This window comes from Crocuta crocuta, unplaced genomic scaffold (genome assembly GCF_008692635.1).
Source record: "Crocuta crocuta isolate KB4526 unplaced genomic scaffold, BGI_CrCroc_1.0 scaffold318, whole genome shotgun sequence".
NCBI classification, from domain to species: Eukaryota; Metazoa; Chordata; class Mammalia; order Carnivora; family Hyaenidae; genus Crocuta; species Crocuta crocuta.
Window position 1 is genome coordinate 2,921,766 of NW_027531425.1, and position 9,061 is coordinate 2,930,826.

The following is a 9,061-nucleotide window of genomic DNA, read 5'->3' on the forward strand; positions in this document are numbered from 1 at the left end:
ATCTTTTCCAAACCCATGGTCCCTGGGTCAGCCCAGGCCAGTGCCACTTGTCACAGTGCTGCCCATCCCTCCCTTGTCCAGGCCAACCTCCATATAGCCACCAGCTCAATCTTTCTAAATTCTGGATCAAATCCTAACACTTCCCTTGCTTAATAGCTACCAACAGCTTCCCCTGGACAGAGAATTGAGTCTCCATCATCAGCATAGAGTCAAACCCTTTATTAGGCCCTGCCTCATCTCCTGGTCTCATTTCCTTTCATTCCACCCCAGTTTGGTGGTCAGGTCCCCAGACCACCATGGTCAGCCATGCCAGCTGCTCGTGAGAAACCCCCTGTTGTCTGTCATCACCCCTGTGAGGTTTGAGCCCCACCCCCAAAGCAAATACTACTTTTCAACTAAACTTTCTCCCTTGACCTATCAGACTGCCCCATCAGCCCCAAACACTCCACTTGTAGATGAGGGGATGCACCCCTGTAACAGAGCAGGCCTTTTGAGTCAGGTGCAAATGCTGCTTGGGTTATTGGTGGATTCAGCTTTGAGCAATAGCGTTTGAAAAGAATTTTTGTATCACTCATGTCTTGGTGGCTTAACCCATGAATGTCTGGCCACTGTCCCTAACAGCAATGACTGCTCTCAGCCCCATGAAGGACGGGTCCCTCAGGCCTTCTCTCTGAGGATGTTCCTAGCATTCACCACCATGTCTAATACACCTGCTGGAACCCAGGCAAATAGTTAACCCCCAGCCCTTCTCCCAATCGGGACTCAGGTCTCCTGGAGGGGCCCACAGGCCCCCACCCCCACATGTACCCACTTCCAAATGTGACACACCCTACGTGCACAGTGACACTCTAATGTTTCTACTGTGGTTTAATTTTGAAATCTATCCTATAGACTGAAGAGTGTTTAAAATATATATGTTCAGTATCTCCCGTGAATCTGTCACCCAGGTAAGGAAACGAAATATTACCAGTATCTTTAAAACTACTGATAGACTTCTCCTTAATTCTATACCCTTCTATCTAGATTTTAGGTATTCATTCCCTCATTTTCTTATAGTTTTACCAACTGTGTATATATTGCTAAACAAGAAATTGTTAGGATCTTAAACTTTATGTAAATGGAAATGTACTGTGTGTTGATTTCTGTGACTCACTTCTTACCTTCACTTGGCTGGAGCCCACGCTTTTCACCACTGTGTAGTATTCCACTACACACCTGTGCCTCTACTTCTACCTTCTGCTGTAACACACGTGGGTGTTGTTTCCAGTTTAGGGCTAATGTGGACAACATTGCTACAAGCACTTTTGAGCCTGTCTATTGGCATAGTGTGTAGAATTTGGGGCACATGCAAGTCCAACGTTCCTAGGTGTGGGCAGAGTTTCTCCCAGAGTGGAGGTACAACTACTCCCTACCATTGCCGTGTTCCTAGTGAACCCTATCCTCACCTTTCTTAGCCCCTACTTTATGCCGATCCAAGAGGTGTAAAATGGCATCTCACTTGAGTTTAAACTCGCATTGCCTCAATCACTTGTATTTCAGCATCTTCCTATATGTGCAAGCTGTGTTTGTTCTTTTGTGAATAATCCGTTGCGTTGCCTGCCCATGTTTCTATTGCGTTGTCTCTTTCTTGTTGAAACGTAGCAGTTCTTTACATATTCTGAACACAGATCTTTGATGTAGGTTTGACTATATCTTTTCCCAGTGTGAGGTTTGGCTTTTTGTTTTTTGAGTATTTAATGTAATTACCTTTGCCGATCCTATCCTTTATGGTTTGTGCTTCCTGCATCTTGTTTAAGAAATCTTTTTCTAGGGGCATCTGGCTGGCTCAGTCATAAACTGTATGACTCTTGATCACAGGGTTGTGAGTTTGAGTCCCACATTGGTTGCAGAGATTACTTAAATTAAAAAAAAAAAAAAAAAGACAACCAGGGCACCTGGGAGGTTTAGTTGGTTAAGTGTTCAACTCTTGATTTCAGCTCAGGTCATGATCCTCTGGTTCATGGGATCAAGCCCCACATCAGGCTCTGCACTGACAGCACAAAGCCTCCTTGGGATTCTCTCTCCATCTGTCTCTACCCCTCGACCCCTCCCCCAAAAATAAATAAATAGAAAGAAAGAAAGAAAGAAGGGAGGGAGGGAGGAAGGAAGGAAGGAAGGAAAGAAAGAAAGAAATCTCACAGTTCATGGGCTCCAACCCCACCTCAAGCTCTGTGCTGACAGTGTAGAGCCTGCTTGGGATTCTCTCTCTCTCTCTCTCTCTCTCTGCCCCTCCCCCACTTGCACTGTCTGTTTCTCTCACAAAATAAATAAGCCTTAAAAAATAAAAAATAAATAAAATTAAATTTTGTAGCTAATTGTGACTAACCAATAATAACATCATTGACATTTGGAAACTGATGCTGTGTCCAGGGAACTTTCCAAACCCTCTTATTAACTTTAATGATCATTCTGCAGAGTGTTCTATACAGATAATCACACCATCTGCACAAATAACTTTTGTGTCTTCCATTCCAAACCTTATGCCTTTGTTTATTTTTCTAGAGGACTGTGCTAGCTGAAACCTCCAATACAGTGGTGAATAAAAGCAGCAGATAATAAAAACAAGATAACTTATCTTGTTCCTGGCCTGACAGGGGATGTTTGCAACATCTCAATGTTAAGTATGCCATTTATTGTAGGTTTTTCACGAATGTCTTTTATAGGACTAAGGACTTTTGCTTCTATTCTTGGTTTCCTGAGAGTTTCCATAAGAAGGACTGTGAACTGTGTCAGGCAGCTTTTATTCGCCATAGAGTTTTGCTTTTATTCTGTTCATAAAGTAAAATATATTCATCAGTTTCCTCCTGTTAAATCCATCTTGCATTTCTAGGAGTAATCCCACTCAGTCATGATAGGTTATCTTTCCTGTATGTCACTGGATCTGGCTAACATTGTGTTTCACATTTTTGTGTTTCTATATTAATAGTAAGACGGGCCTGCATGTTTTCTTTCTTACACTCTAGACTGCCCTTACCATCACCGCTGCTGGCCAGGCTAATAATAAACTGATTTAGGGTATCAATGTTTTGCTAGCCTCATTAAACCAGTTGGGGAGGTTCCCTCTTTCTACTCTCTGAAAGAGTTGTGCCACAGGACTTATCTGTTCCTTGAATGTTGGGTAGCTGTCACCAGGAAAGCCAACTCAGCTCCGTGCTTTCTTGAGGCTGATTTGTAAGTGCTGATTTAATGTCCTCTAGTGGTTGCAGAGCTGCTGCATTTCTGAACAGGCTGAGAGTTGAACTCAATAAGGGTCTAGGAGCCTAAGGGTGAGAGTTGGTGGCATTAAACTTGCTTTCATTTTAATCAGAAGTCGACATCCCTGTGTTCCCCTGGATAAAAGCCCTAATTTGAGATAAAGTCAGCGAGGTCGCTGGTTGTCTCCCCCTTCCATCTGTCCCTCCCAAGAGGCCCTGGAGGGGGCTGGGTCAGGCTGTAGACCTGCAACTTTCCCAGAGGTCTCGGGGTGGGGGGAGGGGGAACCTATGTTGTTGAAGGTCAGTGGACAGTTATGAGCCTCCTGGAAATGTTGTTCATCGAGAGACACTATCTTCGCCTTCTCCCAAGGAAGGTGTCCCCAGATTTCCCCCACAGGAACCAGCTTCCTCCTTCCTCTCAGCTTCCGTCCTCCATGTTGACCACCACACACCTCACCCCCACCCCCAAGATGAAAGCCTAGGAAGGTTGCTCTTCCTACATTGTAAGACTCGCACCTGGGAGGGACCTACATCTCCCTTCACTTCAGGGCCTGCTGTCACTTTGGGGGACACTGCAGGGACCCTGGCTAAGGAAGCAGCACCCTCAGAGACAGAGAATGGAAAAGGACGGTGAAGCGTTTTAGAAGGAGCTGTCTAGGGGTCCCTGGGTGTCTCAATCAGTTGGGCATCTGACTTCAGCTCAGGTTATGACCTCATAGTTCATGAGCTCGAGCCCCTCTTAGGGCTCTGTGCGGACTGCTTGGAGCCTGCTTAGATTGTCTCCCTCTCTCTCTGCCCCTCCCCTGCTCGCACTCTGTCGGTCTCTCTCAAAAATATACATTAAAATTAAAAAAAAAAAAAAGAAAGGAGCTGCCTCTGAGAGGGTGTCAGAGGGTATTTTATCAGAAGGCGGGAGCAGCTAGAGGCCCTCCAAGGGACCCCCTTGCCAGGTCACACACCTGCTCCGAGGCCAGGCCCTGGTCCAGTGCAGACTTACCACTGTGGAGCACTCCTTATGCTCACTTCACTGTCTGTTGTCATGTTCAGAGCTTAATGCAAAGAGAAAATAGCCAGATTCCTCTTCATTAAGTCAGCGATTTGGGCAAAAAAAAAAAAATGTGCTTTTTAAACTTGTTTCAAGGAGAGAAAGATGGCTTCCAAAGGCCCACTGTTAAATTCCTTTTGGGTGTTGCCATTCCATTTGGCATGGGAGTGGGGAGGAGGGAACAGACATTCCTGCCAGTCCCCTGCCCCTGGGCCCCCACCATATGGCATGTAAGATCTTAGGAGCTTAGGATGGCCCCAGCACCGCCCGCTCCCTCTTCAGTGTGCCCTTGCCATTCCCAGCTGTCGCCCCGGCCAGTAATATACTGATGAGGCCAGGCAGCCAGGAGCCCAGGCTTAGCTGAGGACACCCTCCGGGTGCGCCCACCCCCTTGACTCCTTCATTCCAAGAGGGAACACTGAAGGGGTCACCTGAGAATGGGAGGCATCAAAGGAAAATGGCAGGAGGGCCCAGTGCTCATAACTTCTGTCATCACTACAACTTGCCCTTGATCTTCTGAAGAAGACTAGCTAAGGCACTAAAGAGCCAGACCCCTCCAAATCAGATCAACCCCACCGGGCTGGTGGTCTTGTTTTCCCTAAGCTGCTTCCTGGCATCTAATTTGAGATCCTTGATTGCTTCTCTGCCTTTTGGCCAAGATCAAGTGTCATTTGAGATCCTTGAGGTGTAGCAATAGTTCATGTGACCTTCTTTTGGCCTCTGTGGGGATAAAAATCTCTACCTTATTCATTTTTAAGGTTAGCCCTCAGTTTGCCACATGTGACTTATCTGTGTCCACGGATAAGTCTTGGATGGCCTTCCAGTGCACAACCCAGGGCTCCCCTAAGCCCTGCCCCACTGAAAGGCAGATTTTGAGTATAAGAGGCTCAGATTCTAGAACATGAGCCAGGGAAGGACTTGAAGCTAGACATCTGGGATCCCTAAAGTCAGAGTACAGAAAGATTGTCACTGTACCACATTCCTACCACCATCACCCCGACTCAAAGATAACTTGGTGTGGTGGACAGAACAGTAGGCTTTTACCTCTGCCTCTCTGTGTAAGAGGGGACTTGAGCAAGTTATTTCTCCTCTTGGGTCCTCAGTGTCCCACCGAAGAGGGGGCAGTTGGTCTCGATGACCTACCAGCCACAGCCAGCCACCACCAGCTACTGGATTTTCCCTTCCCACAAAGTAGGAAAGCAAGGGAGAGCTAGAGCCTCCATGTGGCTTAAGTATTGGACCCTCCCCCTGCTCTCCCAACCACAAGTCTCCTATCAACATAACTTTGAACAGAATGTGGGGGTCTTTCTCTGTGGCTCTCCCTCTTCCACCACAAACACACACACACACACACACACGCACTCACACCCACGAAACCTGTCCTTTCTTGACCTTTGTTTACAGGCAGCTGCAAGAATGGGAAAAGGGCATCTCACATTACCCTTTATCCAGAGCCTGTCTTTACACATCTCTGCCTGCTGACCCCAGCCAGGCTGCCCTTGCCCTCCTGTCTGCCCTGTTCCACATCTGCAGGGGAAGCCACAGATCTGAAGCCAGCCAGCGGCTGAACATGACGTCCAGGCTACATTCCAGAGCATCCCTGGAGTGACTCAAGGGTTACTGACCTGTGGAGGGCATCTAGGTGTCCACTTTCCAGCCAATGGAGAGACCTTCTCCTGGCACACCAGTCCCCGAATGCCTTGAGACAATCTCTTTCTAATCCTTTAATCCAGAGGTAGGAGCCATCTTCTATTAAGAGACAGTGATCTCAGTGGAAAAAAAAATCATCTGAGAGCCATAGGATCATATAAAATTACTTAATTTAAGTGTGGATGCTGCTGCTATTTTTTCATTAACAGAGATGTAAATGCATTAAACCCGCCTGATTTTTAAAGGAAGACAAAGCCATACTCAACAATCAATATTTAAAATTATGTCTTGATTCTAAAGTTGGGGCAGTCGAGCTGATGCAATCTGAAAGAAAGTGAAGAAGAGCTGAGAGTAAGAAATTGTGGTGACACTAAAAAGAAATGTAAATAGGTAAGAAAAAGATAGAAGGAGAGAGGCTGAGGGGTGGAGAGGAAGAGAAGGAAGACAGAGCCAGGAAACCTCCTCAGGACAAGGGCTAACTTGTCCCTGCTCAGCCCTGGGCTCCCAGTCATCCCCAATCCTGTAATGCTGGTGTTATGTTACTACTTGGATTTCAGGTTACCATTCATAGTCGACAGGGTTGGGTGCTTATTTCCATTATACCATCTGCTTCACAAAAACCCCACAAATTAGATATTTTATAAAGAAAGTAGCTAAGACTCAGAAAAGTTGCCCAGGTTGACACATCAGTAATAATTAGAGTGAGGACTAAATCTATACGTTGGCCAGAAGCTCATGCTGTATGCACTCTGCCACCACATATGACTATGACACCACCGTCTCCCTACTGAACTGTAGATCATCTGTGTCCATCACCTTCTGTTCCCCAGGATCCAATCACTCTTGCCTTCTTTCTGTTCCTTGTACCCATTAAACTCATCCCATCCCAGTCTTCACCTTCCCTGACCTCAAAGCTTTGTCCTATCTGTTCCCCTTCTGGGACAACTCATGCCCACACCTCCCCCAGCCACCTCAACCCCACTTCAGGTCTCTCCTTAGCGTCTCTCCTTCAGAGAGCCCTTCCAACCGTTTCACAGTCACACAAGCACATCACTCTGACTTATTTCTATCGTGACGCTTACCATTACATGATGTTTTCTTTATTTATTGTCTATGTCCCTGGGCTAGGACAGAATCTCCACATGAGCAAGACCTGATCCGGCCTTAGGACTAGATCTCCAGGATCTAACATTATTTCTGGCATAGATGCTTAATTGGTATTTGTTGGATGGATGGATGGATGGATGGATGGATGGATGGATGGATCGATGGATGAGTGGATGAGTAGATGGATGGGTGGATGGATGGACAAACTACTCTCTATCCCTTCATAGACTCTCTTAGCAGAGGTGTATTTTCCCAGGGAATCAATTACATCAAGCCCTAGACTGTATTTCCCACATCAGCACACTTCCCCTCTGCGACTTTAACCAAACCTCATCCACTCCACAGGCATGTCCAAGCTCTTTGCTGAGGCTGTGGATGGAGATAAATTAGATTTGACCCCAGACACAAGACTTGATCTTCTGTAGTTTACCGAGTCCATGAGGGGAGATAAAGCATGCCCACAAAGCATTATAATTCAAGATTAAATGAGCCATAAGCAATGAAATAGGAACACACTAAACATGTTCAAAGGAAGGAGAAATCCTCTCTGAATCAGTGAGCAGTGAGAGCTTTAACAAATAGAGGCACCAACACTGAGGCTGAGCCTGAAGGCAGGTTCAGAGCTTCCTTGGCCTCCAAGGCAGAGCATTAACCTGGACAAGTGCTGGGAGCCAGGATCCCCAGGGCTTGTCCAGACTGGACCAGGCACGGGGTGCAGGAAGGAGGCAGCACAAGGTAAGGATGGAGGGAGAGGTTGGAGCCAGACTGTGCAGGTTTGTGGACTCAACATAGCCACAGGAGAGTGAGCCACATGGGCCCCATGACCCAGGCAGCAAACTGACAGAGACGAGGCCAGTCTGTTGCACTTAGCAGCTGCCAGGAGCAGGGGTTTGTTGGTGGAGGGCTCTGGCCTGCAGTCAAGGAGGGGGTAGGGGAGAGTTACTGACCTTGTTTTTCTCTGAAAAGCTCAGTGAGACAGATTTCTCTTCTCCTCAAGCAGTGTGAAATACAAGCTGGGCAACATGCATGATTTCTCAACAGCAGGAAATGAAGCAACAGTTTTTGAGACAATATCTTGCCTTAATGGGAGTGGGGGGGGCAAGGCTCCAGCTATGGCCATTCTGTTGTCTCATCAATCCTGTTTGAGAACACAGTTCTCTTCCTAAGGGAGCGAGCCTGTCAGGAAAGAGGAGAAGACCTAGGGGCCTGGAGGTGGGTGGAGAAACGAGCAGGGCTCCCTAGTGTTGCTCATGGCCTGCAGGGCTCTAGGAGAAGGAGGCTGGTGGGCAGGTAAAGTTGGGTCCCAAGAGATTGAGGGAGTCTCAAGGAAGGATGCTGGATCCCAAAGAATTCCCAGCCCCTGCATCCTTTCTCTCCATCTACCTGAGGTCCATGGCCTCTTCCATAGACCTGGCCATACCTGTTTCTGGCACCAGAGACTACAAACGGATCTTCCAGTGCCTTCTTCTGGGCCCATCTCTATAAATACTACACCCCATTGTATTGTAAGTATTGGCTCTTTCGGCTGCTCCTGCATAGACTGTGAGCCCCTTGAGAGCAAGGGCCTTGTCCTAATGCCCTGGCATCCCCAACCTCTGCTGCACATGCACCAGCCCACCTCCTATAAGCTTGCTAACTGGATGAATGAGAATGGTTGCCTCCTGCATCTTCTGGATCCCACCTCTGGGAGATGGCTACCCATCCGAATGCCTCAGGGCTTGCCCACGGCTGTCTGCCCTACTCTCCTTATATCATCTCCTCCATTTCCAAGGCTTTAAATAGCATGGTTATGCTAATGACTCCCACACTTATATATCTCCAGCCCAGACCTCCCCTCTGAGCTCCAGATGCATATATCCACTGGCCTACTTGCTCTCTCCACTCAGATGAGGTGTAAACAGCTCATCTTTGTCCAAAATAGAACCCCTTATTATTAAACCTGTCTGCACCTCAAGTGTGCCTCACTTTAGAAAATTACCGAAAGCCTCTCCACGTTGCTGAGGTGGAACCCCAAGGTGATTCCTGC